At 52.2% G+C, this 13,324-nt stretch overlaps 1 pseudogene; it reads left to right on the top strand.

The window, feature by feature from the left end:
- Window positions 1-9,108: 9,108 nt before the first annotated feature.
- On the top strand, window positions 9,109-9,590 carry LOC125170939 (60S ribosomal protein L23a-like; annotated as a pseudogene).
- Window positions 9,591-13,324: the final 3,734 nt, after the last annotated feature.

The raw sequence follows: 13,324 nt of genomic DNA, 5'->3' as shown, positions 1-13,324 counted from the left end.
TCTAAGTAGGGTGGGACTCAGCCCTGGGGCCGGTTAGGGAGGGGTAGGACCGATCCCAGAACTGCAGCACAGGAGGGTGATGGAGGCAGAGAAAGGCAGAGGTCGGGCTAGGATTACAAAGTAACCGCTCTTCCAAGAACACAACAACAAGGCTTGTTTACGAGTCTCTGAAGGCAGAACTGCGGGTCCAGGGGAGCTCCCCTCCCCCCCGGGTTCTGCCGTTTGCTACCGTTGGGGCCCCCTGACCCCTTCCTCCCACTTCTGGAGTGACAGGCAGTGATGCCCACTTTTCCTTCAGTGTTATCAGTGAAATGGGCTGACCCCACCCCACACCAGGCAGGGCTATAGGGGAGGATCAGAGGAGATAATGATCTGTGACCACCAACAGATAATCCTTAGTAAACAACAGAGCTGAAGCTTCAGGGGCCCCTCTCTGGGGGCTCTTCTGACCTCTTACATTTTGTAATCCTCTGAGGACCCCCAAATCCCATCACCTGTAAGCCCCACAAAGACTGGATCATCCCAACCTTCTCTGAGAGCCACAGGCTGCCTTACAGGCAGGAGTGAGGAGGCCTATAAAATAGGGGACCCTCTCCAAATGCCTCACTCAGAAAGAAAGTAATGACACAGAGGCTGGTGGGCCAAAAAGACCCGATGTGCCGGAGAATACCTCCAGAGGGGCTTCGAGGCTGAAGGTGCAGAGGCCAGGCACATAGTAGGTGTTGAACAAACATTAGTGGAACGGATGGAGGAGGAAGGACAGTTTGGGGACAGAGGAGGGATAACTGTCCCCTAGGGAGGGGTATGTAAAAATATTTGCTTTGCAAGGTCCTAAAACAGTATGCTGAGCCAATAGATGAGAAGGAGACAAAAGCTTTTGAATAAGAACTGGGCCTGTAGAGGGACTCCTGGGCGGCTCTGTGGGTTAGGCTTCCCACTTCAGCTCGGGTCATGATCTCCTGGTTGGTGAGTTCGAGCCCTGCGTCAGGCTCTGCGCTAACAGCTTTGAGCCTGCTTTGGAGTCTGTGTCTCCCTCTCTCTCTGCCCCTCCCCCGTTCATGCTCCGTCTCTCTCTCTTAAAGATAAATAAACATTTAAAAAAATTTTTTTTTAAAGAGGGGCACCTGAGGGCGCCTGGGTGGCTCAGTCGGTTAAGCGTCCGACTTCAGCTCAGGTCATGATCTCATGGTTCATGGGTTCAAGCCCCGCATCAGCCTCTGTGGTGACAGCTCGGAGCCTGGACCCTGCTTCGGATTCTGTGTCCCTCCCTCTCTCTCTGCCCCTCCCCTGCTCATACTCTGTCTCTCTGTCTCTCTCAAAAATAAACATTAAAAAACATTTAAAAAATAAACAATTTTTTAAATTTTATGTTTTATTTTTTAAAATTTACATCCAAATTAGTTGGCATATAGTGCAACAATGATTTCAGGAGTAGATTCCTTAATGCCCCTTACCCATTGAGCCCAACCCCCCTCCCACAATCCCTCCAGTAACCCTCTGTTTGTTCTCCATATTTAAGAGTCTCTTATGCTTTGTCCCCCTCCCTGTTTTTATATTATTTTTGTTTCCCTTCCCTTATGTTCATCTGTTTTGTGTCTTAAAGTCCTCATAGGAGTGAAGTCATATGATATTTGTGTTTCTCTGACTAATTTCCCTTAGCAGAATACCCTCCAGTTCCATCCACGTAGTTGCAAATGGCAAGATTTCATTCTTTTCGATTGCCCAGTAATACTCCATTGTGTATATATACCACATCTTCTTTCTCCATTCATCCATCGATAGACATTTGGACCCTTTCCATACTTTGGCTATTATCGATAGTGCTGCTATAAACATGGGGGTGCATATGTCCCTTCGAAACAGCACACCCGTATCCCTTGGATAAATGCCTAGTCGTGCAATTGCTGGGTCGTAGGGTAGTTCTGTTTTTAGTTTTTTGAGGAACCTCCATACTGTTTTCCAGAGTGGCTGCACCAGCTTGCATTTCCCCCCCCCAAAAAAACCTTTTTTTTTTTAAAAGAGGGGCACCTGGGTGGCTCAGTCGGTTAAGCGTCCGACTTCGACTCGGGACATGATCTCACGGTTCAGGAGTTCAAGCCCTGCATCGGGCTCTGTGCTGACAGTTCAGAGCCTGGAGCCTGCTTTGGATTCTGTGTCTCTGTGTCTCTCTGCCCCTCCCCAGCTTGTTCTCCCTCCCTCTCTCTCTCTCTCTCTCTCTGTCTCTCAAAAGTAAAAAAAAAACTTAAAAAAAAAAATTGGACCTGTAGAAGGCCTTGGCTTCCTTTTAGTCCAAGAAAAAGCCCTGGGTTAGATAATAACAGTAATGAGAATGCTGGCATCCACAACCATCTGTTCTGTCCCCCTGTCCCTGGGCTAACGACTTTTTATTATCCTCTGTCATTCCTCGGACTGCCTGATGCAGCAGGAATGAGCATCCTGGTGTCACAGACACCAGAGCACCCACAACGGGTCCCAGAGCAGGCAAGAGACAACTTGCGGCCCCATTTTGCAGATCAGGAAACTGAGGATCTAAAAAAGGAGGCTAGTGGCGCCCCGCTGGCTCAGTCGGAGGAGTGTACGACCCTTGATCTCAGGGTGCCGGGTTCGAGCCCGGGGTTGGGTGTAGAGCTTACTTACATAAATACATAAACCTTAAAAAAAAAAAAAAAAAAAAAAAAAAAAAAAAAAAAGGTCAGTTGCAGGAGATCACGCAGCCAGCCTTTGTGTGCAGAGACAGTTACAAGCCCAGGTCCTTTCAGTGCCCTTTCCACCCCTCCACAGCTGGGCTCAAACCTCCTGGGCCTCAGTTTCCCCTTCTCCATAGGGATTTGCTGGCCTGTCCCAGGGCCATCATGCCATGAATCCCGCTCTCTAAGAGAACACCACGACCTGGTGGGGCAGCCCCTCCCTTCCCAGGGAGGGGGGAGGGTCTCCATCCCAAGGAGCTGCCTCCAGGGGCCTTGGGATCCTCCAGCCCCAGCCGCCCCCTTCTCTCAGCAGTTTAGGGATCCACTAGCCAGTAGATACTCTGGCACCGACTTAGGGTTGAGTATTGTCCTTGATATGACTTTTTTCTGGATCATTCATTTAACGAATGTTGATTGTCACCGTATGCCAGGCAGGGTGGTAGCTGATGGGGGTCTAGAGGTGACACATTCTAGCAGGACATTCACCCAAGGCGGGGGGCTGGTGGGGAGACAGGGGCGGTGGGAAGAGGGAGCAGAGAGCGGGGCAGCTTGGAGCACGTGGATGCTGGAGGGGGCACAGTAAAGCCAGGTGGTGAGTGGGGAGAGGGGGAGGGCCAGGTCTTCTAGCCAAGGTGGTGGAGGGAGGACGCAACCTTCCTGCAAAGATGGAAAGAAATGAGGACAGGGCCTTCCCTAGATGAGAACATTCCCCTGCCTAAGGCGAGGGAGGGGAGGGGAGGGGAGGTGGGAGCGGCAGGGGCGAGGAGGGCTGGCCAAGTGTGTCTGCCAAGCGCCAGCCTCAGTGACCGGGGCCCAGGTGGGGGAACCCGGCATCAGTGAGATTTTCAATGGTCCTGTCTTTCCACTTGCCATCCCAGACTTTTGGCCTCGCCTTGGGACACCTTATCTGGAAAATTCTCCTGCTCTGAGAAGCTTCATAATATCAGGAGGGACCCATCAAAGGGCTTTGCTGTTCTCTCCTGACTTGTGCCTGAGCTCCTCTCCAGGAGGCTGTGGAGAGCTCTGTGGGCTGGGCGTGTTCCTGGGTGATTTCGTGTCACCTTCATGTGCTCCTGCAAGGTAGGCCTCCCCACTGCACAGACGAGGAAACTGAGTCTCAGAGAGGGGTCCTAAAGAGTCCGAGGACACCTAGCCAAGAGATGGGAAGACTGGGGCTTGAACCTTGGTCTCTCTGTCCCATCCGACTTGGGGGTCTGTACCAAGGCTTCAGGAAGTCTGTGAACCCCTTCAAACGAAGTAAACTTTCAGTTGGGGTATTTGCCTTTTCCAGAGAGGGAGCCTGCAGCCTGGTGAGTGAGAAAGTCGAGAATGGGGACTCTGGGATCACTCAGCACTGAGGTTGGATCCTGACTCTATAACTTGTGTGGCCTCGGGCTGCTGAGGAAATGGAAGCAAAGGAAAACTTCAGTGCCCGGCACACAGCTGGAGGTCAGGAAACCCAGAGGCTATTACTGAAGGAATCCACTTGGCATGTTCACCAAAGAAACTGTATCTCGGAGGTACAGCTTCTATTAAACGAGAAAACACACTTTTACAAGCCAGTGCGTTCACTACAATCCCACATCTTGAAAATATCCTTATAGAAAAGTCTGGGAAGAAATCTAGGACTGCAAAACGAGAATAGTGGTCATCTCTGGGCATACAGATAACTGGTATGGTTTTTTGCCTTGTGCTTTTCTGTATTTTCCAGATTTTTTTTTTTCTCTACAGATGTGTATTGGGAATCAAAAAATTTTTTTTTTTTTTTTTTTTTTTTAGGAAGAGAAAGAAAACTGTTTGGTCTTGTCTCAGACTGGAGCTGAGCCAAAGACAACGGGCAAATCTATAGCTCCAAGTGAGATAAAAGCAGGACAGAAGAATATAATGGATCTCAGGCAGAAAGCTCCTGGCCTCGGGAGAGGGAAAACCGAGTCAGGCTCCTTAGAGAAGACTCAAGCATATCAGGAAAGTCTTCCTGGAGGAAGAGGTCTTTGAAGGGCTAGATTTGAGAGCCAGAAAGGGCTGGATTTCGACCAAAAGGGAAAGATGAGTCTGGTCCTATTGTCCTGTGGGTACTGGGGGGGGCCGATGGAAGGGCTCTGAGCAGGACTAGATCTTTAGGAACTGGACCCGGCAGCCACATGAGATGTTATTGGATGGCAGATGGAGCCTGGGGTCTCTGAGAGTGGCCAGGGCTCCTGAACTGGGGGGAGGGAGGGCATCCCAGCTTCCATCCAACTAGTAGAAAGACCCAGGTTACCCTCCCCCCCCCCCCCCCCCACACAGCTGGCCAGCAGGGTCTCCTTTACTTTGCTCTGCTCATCTGGCCCAGACGATACCGCAGTCCACAGTTAGTGCGGCCCCCTATGGATGGACCTCTTGTGAAGCCCTTGGGAACCTCATGACATTCCCATTTTATAGGCCAGGAGACTGAGGCTCAGAGAGGCCAGCTGAGCTGTAGGATAGGGAGGTGCCTTTGCACTGGGTTGAGGGGAGGGGGCTCCCTTCCCAGCTATGTGAGCAGGAACTCACCTACTGCATCCAAGCCTGTTTCTCTCACTTTGCAGGGAGTGGGGGACAGTGACACCCAGTTGTGAGGACGGCAGCGGGTGCCTGAAGAGACCGTCATGCCGTGACTGTCCCAGGTCACTCAGCAGCTGGTGGGGCTACTGCGTTCCTTGTTACCTGTTTTGCTCTGTCCTTCCAGGACACCTTCTGCTGTGGCCCGTATTTATTTACAAATGTATTTGTCTATTGTCGGACTCCCCGCTCCCCACTGAGACTGAGCCAGGCTTGGTTTGTTCTGGGCAGGGCTGGAGGGTGGGGGCTCAGTCAGTACTTGCTGAGCCAGCAAATGCATTGAGGATGAGCACCTCCGGGCTTGTCTGTTTTGAGTCAGTTTCCTCCCTGTGTCCTTACATCATTTCTCCCCCAAGAACCACATTTTACAATAGTTTCTATGGCAGCTCGCAGCTTCCTCCCTCTTCTTTAAGTGAGGGTGGGGGAGGAACTGCCACTTTACAACCTGGGGAGTGGGGTATGTGTGTGCATATTCACATGTTGTCTATGGAGCTGTAGGGGGGGAAGATGGGGACATTCTCCAGATACCTCTGGGGGTTGGTCCCCCTTGGAGTCCAGTGACTCCAGTGGTGGTGGGGGGGAGGGGGGGTTGAACCTTTGTGCAGGGGGGAGTTTCCCCGGGTCACTGGGTTAAGAGACACATCCCCACAGGCTAGCCCTGCCTGGAATTTCTGGGGAGCAGGTCCAGGCAGTCTCTACAGGTCACCGTAGGGCTGTGTGACCATGCCCCCGTGGGGGCCCCGGGGCACATGAATCTGGAGTCCGGGCTGTATACAGCCAATAGCACTTGGCTTCTCTGGGAATTCGAGGAAGCTTCAGGAATGACCGAGATCAAGGTCAATGGCCAGAACCAAGCATCTGTCTTCAGCTGGGGAGCCGCTGGAGATCGAGGGAAGGTGGAGGTGGGGAAGGGTCCCTGGGTGCCCAGAGCCTGGAGCCAGATACTTCTCCAGGCCCTAGAGAGGCCTTAGGGGACAAGAGTCAGGGGTAATAAGAGTATTTTTGAAAGTCAAGGCTGGTTCTCAGCTGCTTGAGTAATGCCTTGGAAACCCGGAGAGCTTAGTTACCCCCTCAGATCTCTCCCAAGGGTCTGGCGCTGGCCTTCTCACAGCCCCGCTAACTCACCTGCTCCCACACCGGCATCCGCCAGTCTCAGCTGACATCCCGTCCCAGCTGACGGCAGCCCCGTCCTTCCAGGTGCTCAGGCCAAAGAAAGACCTCAGAGTTGTCCTCGATGGTTCCTTCTCTTACACCTGCCACCTCCTTGAATGTGGGCCAGGTTCAACTCCCTCCTCCCCTCCTCCCTTCTTCCCTTCTTTTCTTCCTGTAAACTCTACCCCCAACGTGGGCCTTGAATTCACAATCCCAAGATCACGAGTCGCCTGCTCTACTCACTGAGCCAGCCAGGGACTGATTCCCAGGGACTAATTTCTAACGTTTATTTATTTTTGAGAGAGAGAGGAAGAGAGACAGAACATGAGTAGGGGAGGGGCAGAGAGGGAGACGCAGAATCCGAAGCAGGCTCCAGGCTCTGAGATGTCAGCACAGAGCCTGACGCGGGGCTTTAACTCGCAAATCACAAGATCATGACCTGAGCCAAAGTCAGATGCTTAACCGACTGAGCCACCCAGGTGCCCGTCGGGGGACTAATTTCTAATGAACAGAATTTGGCAGAAATGACGCTATAGGACTTCCAAAGCCAGCTGCCAACAGCCGGCGCCTTATAAGTGCCCCTGCCCTCCAGTGGACCCTGAGGTTGCATTTCCCCGAGGCACACATCTTCCCAGGGCTCTCTGTCTTACAGAGTAAAAGCCAAAGTCCTCAAGGCCCTTCCTAACCTAGCCCCATTTTACCTTTTTGGCTTTATTTTCTTTTCCTTTTTCTTTTTTTTTTTAATGTTTATTTTTTAGAGAGAGCGCGCGCACATGAGCAGGGGAGGGGCAGAGGGAGAGGGGGACTGAGGATCCGAAGCGGGCTCCATGCTGACAGAAGAGAGCCCGATGCGGGGCTCGAACCCACGAACCACGAGATCATGACCTGAGCCGAAGTCAGAATCTTAACCGACTGAGCCACCCAGGCACCCCTTGGCCTCATTTTCAACTACTCCTCTCATTGTGCATTTCATTCCAGCCACCCTGGCCTCCTTGCGATTCCTCAAACACAGGTTCTCGGCTGCCTCAGGCCCTTTACACGTACTCCTCTGCCTGGATTGCTCTTCCATTAGAAATCTGCAGCTTGGTCCTCTGATCTCCTTAAATCTTGGCTCAAACGTCACCTTTGTCAGCAAGGCATCCCTGACACTCCCATCTAACCCTGCAATCCTTGGCTTCCTAGAGTTCTTTACGACTGTCTTGCATTTATGACCTCTTACGGGCACTATAGTTCTCAATTTTGTTTATGGTGTGTCTTCCCCAACTGGCATAAAAGCGCCACAGGGACAGGGATCTTTGTCTATCCTTTTTCCTGTCTTCACCGCCGTATCCTCAGAGCCTAGAACAAGGCTTAACTTGGAGTCGGCATTCGGGGTGCCTGGGTGGCTCAGTCAGTTGAGCGTCCGACTCTTGGTTTCCGCTCAGGTCGTGACCTCACGGTCGGTGGGCTTGAGCCCCGTGTCAGGCTCTGTGGTGACATTGCAGAGCCTGCTTGGGATTCTCTCTCCCTGTCTCTCTGCCCCTCCCCCCACCTCTCCAAATAAATACATTTTGAAAAAATTGTTGAGGGGCTCCTGGGTGGCTCAGTCGGTCACGTGTCTGACTTCGGCTCAGGTCGTGATCTCACGGTTTGTGACTTCAAGCCCACATCGGGCTCTCTGCCGTCAGCACGGATCCTCTTCGGATTCTCTGTCCACCCCCTCTCTCTCTGCCCCTCCCCCATTCGTTCTCTCTCCCTCTCTCCCTTTCAAAAATAAATACACATTTTAAAAAAGTGGTGAGATATCTCTTCTCATCCAGTGGGGAATGTTTCAAAAGCACGAGGTAATTGAGTGAGGGTGAGCGGTGGGAAAGTGGCCTTGGGCCTTCCCGATTCGTGGGGGGTACACAAGGGCTCCATGAAGACGCGGGCTGCTCACCGCTATAAACACAGCGCCTGGGACCGTATCTGGCACAGAGTAGGTGTTCACTAAAAATCAGAATGAACGCATGAGTAAACAGATCTTTCCAGAAGGTAATTTGGCAATGCAGAACAAAAAAACTTAAGAATGTGGGGGCTCAGTCAGTTGAGTGGCTGACGTCAGCTCAGTTCAGGATCTCGCAGTTCCTGAGTTCAAGCCCCACATGGGACTCCCTGCTGCGTGCACAGAGCCTGCTTCGGATGGATCCTCAGTCCCCCTTCCTCTCTGCCCCTCCCCTGCTTGTGCACTTTCTCTCTCTCAAAAGTAAATAAACATTTAAAAAAATATATTCATAAGAAAACCCAAAAACTTAAGAATGTGTATTCTTTGGGGGCCAACAATCCGAATTTCAGGAATTTTCTCGCAAACATAGTTAAACTAGTTGTCACAGGTGTGTGCGCGAGCACGTTCTCTGAAACTTGTCCGCTCCCTCCCGCACCCACGCCGTGTGGGGGAGGCGGCACACAGACAGATACGTTTTCTGTTCTTATGGAGCATATTGTCCCGGGAGTGAGAGAGAAGCAAGAGGAAGTCAAATGGGAGAGACAACCTGAGTCCCCATCATCCGGGGATGAAAGATGCCGTGCTGTGCAGCCGTGGGTCTACACGTCCTGACGTGGAAAGGCATCGCACCTCGGCTGTGCTGAGTGAGACAAAAATGTTCTAGGGTAAAATGTATCACTCACAGGAGTTGACTTAAGTTGGAAAATATTTTCCCCCTTCACAAAGATGGCGCCAAAGGCGAAGAAGGAAGCCCCTGCCCCACCCCCGCCCCCAGAAACCAAAGCCCCAGCAAAGGCTTTGAAGGCCAAGAAAGCAGCGCTGAAAGGCGTCCACAGCCATAAAAAAAAAGAGGATCCGCACGTCACCTACTTTCCTATGGCCCAAGACACTGCGTCTCCTAGGGCAGCCCAAATCTCCTGGAAAGAGGCCCCCTAGGAGAAACCAGCTTGAGCACTATGCCATCATCAAGCTCCCCCTGACTGCGGCATCAGATATGAAGAAAATAGAAGACAACAACACACTTGTGTTCATCATAGATGTCAAGTTCAACAAAGCACCAGGTCAAACAGGCTGTGAAGAAGCTCTATGACATTGACGTGGCCAAGGTCAACACCCGGATCAGGCCCGATAGAGAGAAGACGGCATATGTTCGACTGGCTCCCGACCATGATGCTTTGGATGTTGCCAACAAAATGGGGATCATCTAAACTGAGTCCAGCTGGCCAAATCTAAATATAAATTTTTTCACCATTAGAAAAAAAAATTTTTTTCATTTGCCTTGAAAGGTCTGTAAGGAACATTCTAGAAGGTCAAGAGTGGTTAATAGGTGCAGATATTGGTTTTTTTTTTCTTTCTCTTGTACATTATATGCAAGTTTTCCAATGAAGATGTATTATGTTTCTGGCCATAACACTTTTTAAATGTTCATTTATTTTGAGAGCGAGAGTGGGGGGCGGTGAAAGAGAGAGAGAGAGAGAGAGAGAGAGAGAGAGAGAGAGAATCCCAAGCAGGCTCCAAGCTGTTAGCACAGAGTTCAACGCAGGACTCGATCCCACCAACCGAGAGATCATGACCTGAGCCAAAATCAAGAGTTGAACGCTCAACCGACTGAGCCACCCAGGCGCCCCAAAACAATAACTTTTTAGTAGATATCATGATGAGTGGAAGGAGCCAGACATCAGAGAGAACATACTGCACAATTCCACTTGGGTGACGTTCAAGAACAGGCAAAACTAATCTATGGTAATAGAGGTGAGACTATTGGCTAGGTCTCGAGGTGGGGGTGGGTACTGGCTGGGAAAGGGCATGAGGGAACTTTCTGGGGTGGTGCAAATGGTGCTCACGGGGTACGTACCTATGTAACCGTGCGTCCAGCTGAACGCTTAAGATTTGCGCACTTTCCGGTATGTAAATGAAAACTCGATACTAGAAAATAAAATCAAACAACACAAAGCACAACGCATCAGGCTTAAAATAGCCAAGAGCAAGGATTCTAATTAAGACCCAGATGCCCGGCTGCCAGGAGTACTTACTTGGTGGGCGGAGCCCATGATGGGAACCCGAGGGGCCCCCTTTGCTGGTGACAAGGGTCGTATCACAATTGAAAACAGAGCCCGTGCATTTCAGAGCAGATTAAGGAGGCTTAACCAGCCAGGCCACTGAACTTGTGCCACAACAATTTAATAGACACGTGTTCGGGCCAAAAAAACCAAATGGCCCCGAGTGACCAAAATAACCTAATCTCATGCAACCTGTCAGGGGGACAGAGAACAGGCCTCCGCTCCATCAGACAATTCCAGGAATCCAGGGTCAGAGAGAAGGTGATATCTGCTCCTGAAGCATTGTGGGGGCCTTGAGCCGCAGGCCGTGGACATCCTGCAGCGACGGCCACCGCTGTTGGATGCCAGGAGCAGGTTCAAGGCCCCAGGTTATCACTCAAGTCAGGTCTGGCGAGAGGGACCTGGCCCACGTGGCTGCAGGCAGGAAGGAGCCCCGGTTCTGCAGAATCTCCTTTCACCCAGAAATAACATCCCTTCTGACAGCTCAGTTTATCAGTGATAGCAGATTTTTTGAAAACAGTAACAGCAGTTTCTACGGCTCACATGCCCACAGTCCACAAGGAGGGGCTGGCCTGTGGTGTCAGGGCAGCTGCTGTCCACACCTCTTCTCCGGGGGGAGGAGGCACCCTTCGAAGGACCTCTCCCAGTCTGGCTTCCTGTGGTCTGTAAGCTCCGAGAGGGCGGGGCCCGGGTTCACTTTCCCTCTCCTGCACCCCGCACCCCGGACCCTCTGTAGATCTCTGGTTTACAAATGAGGGAATGTCCCTTCACCATCCCTTTCTGTCCTCACAACAACCTAGGAGACAAACAGGGCTGTTCCCATTTTACAGAGGAGGAAAATGAAAGCAGGAGGTGATGCGGGCCACTCGAGCGGGACCCCGTTTCTCCCTCCAGGCCCGCAGGACTGCTAACCACAGCTGTCCCAAACGCCCCTGCTCCAGCCTCGAAAAGTGAGGAGGACCCCGAGAGACCACAGCACTTTGGGAATTTTTCTTTCGTAGAGAAATAATTTTTCTTCTTACTTAAAAGTTCTGCAGTCTCGTCCTCTCTTCTGAAGAAGTGTAGGGGTCACCATTTCCCCCAAATCGAATCAATAAAGATACTGCCGAGCAATCGAGCCTTTGATGACCACAGGGGAGTGGGGAGCCCCGTCTCCTTGGGCACTGGGACTGGGAACACACAGAGATGCAGCCTGGAGGTCAGCCTGGTAAACATCTCAAAACGTCTACGACCCGGAAATTTCACCAAAGGACACTCAGGGTAGAAGGAACAGCGTGAGCAGAGGTTTGAAGGCCGGAGAGTTGAAGCACAGACGTTTGACCTGGCTCTTTGTTTCCAGAAGGAGGGAGCTGCTAGCCAAGCCCGGTGGCAGGACGGATCACCCCCATCAAGGACTGGGCTCAGCACTCAGGGAGCCAATGATCCTGGCTGGAGGAGGCCTGGGCCTGGAGCCCACTGGGGGGGGGAGGGGGTTGGAAGCTGATCCCTCAGCCGCCTGCGTTTGGCCAGTGAGGGTTTGTTTTATTTCTCCAGTGCAATCTGGTGAAATTTGTATCTAGAGCCCATTTCACAGATGAGGAAGTTGACTTCAGTGAGGCTTCAGCAACAACCCTGAAGTCAGAATGCAATTAAAAAAAAAAACAAAAAAAAACACAAAAACCAGTTTGCACTCAGCTGTGTCCAATTCCCGATTTCAAGGTCATCCATTCATGCCCAAACCTCCCCTTGGCATCTCCACTGAGCAGTGAGACTCTGGGAACAACACGGGGTGTCGAAAGCCCTGCCCTCAGGGGACTCAGCATCCAGAGGGGAGGTCGAAAATGGGAAAAAGTATCCAGCTAAAGGCTTAGGGGCCTGAATCCTCCTCTGATAATGTGGGTCTTTTTGGGGGGATGGGGTTGGGGGTTCGGGGCAGGGGCAGAAATGGAACCCAGTGCAGCCCATTCGGATGCACGTTCTCGTTTTAGGGCATCTGCCCAGAATTTTCTACAGGTCCCGCGTCAGGTCTGTGTTGGCCCCAGATGAACAGTGGGGCCTGGGCCAGCCTCCTCACCTCTGCCTCAGTTCCCTTCAGTGCTGAACAGGGGTAACTCTGAACCTCGGAAGGCCGTCGCAGATATCATGATGTGAATCGGGGCTCAGATTTTCCTGCCCGAGGCCGGGTGGCTTAATTCATTGGTAGGAACTTTTCTTGGGTCTCTTCACCAACACCCGGTCCCTCCTTGCCACCTGCAGATGCTTTCCTCCTCACTCCCTCATCTGGTGCAACCGCCTCTGGCAGTCTGAGGGGGTGAGGGGTCAAGTGTGTGGGGGCCGGAGGGAGGATCGAGAGCTTATTACATTAGGGTCCATACGCTCACACGGTTCTGTTAAATTCCATCTCGTCGAAAGCACTGCCAGGTGAGGTGCGTGGACCCTTCTCGATGGAGAAACCAAGGCCCAGGAGCCCTAAAGGCCGAGCTCAGGTCCAGAAGAGATGGTCAGGTACGTACTCAGACCTTTTCTTCTGAGAGAGAGGGGCCCCAGGGCTGGGAGAAGTCTGGGTATTTTAGACGCGCGCTCATACAGGGAGCTGTTCTTTTCTTGGTCCTTCCCAGTCCTCACTGGCCACCTTCCGTGGCCAGACCCATGCCAGGCCCCCGGGGGGCACAGCCGTGAATAGTCACAGGCGGTCAGAGAGGGAGACAGGTGATCGGCCAGCCTCCTATGATGGGCTCCCTGACCTCCAGCTGCACTTCTCGGCCTCCACCACCCACGGCAGTCGCCCGCACACCCCGCCTTCCCCCACGGATGGTGCACAGCCTGCCTGCCTCCAGCTGCCCCAAGACAAAGGGCAGCAAACTCAGAGTCCCCCAGACCTGGGCTCAGATCCCCTCTGGCAC

This window comes from Prionailurus viverrinus, chromosome B4, assembly GCF_022837055.1.
Source record: "Prionailurus viverrinus isolate Anna chromosome B4, UM_Priviv_1.0, whole genome shotgun sequence".
NCBI lineage: Eukaryota > Metazoa > Chordata > Mammalia > Carnivora > Felidae > Prionailurus > Prionailurus viverrinus.
Note: the sequence above shows the minus strand (reverse complement) of the source record. Positions and strands in the feature narration are given on the sequence as shown.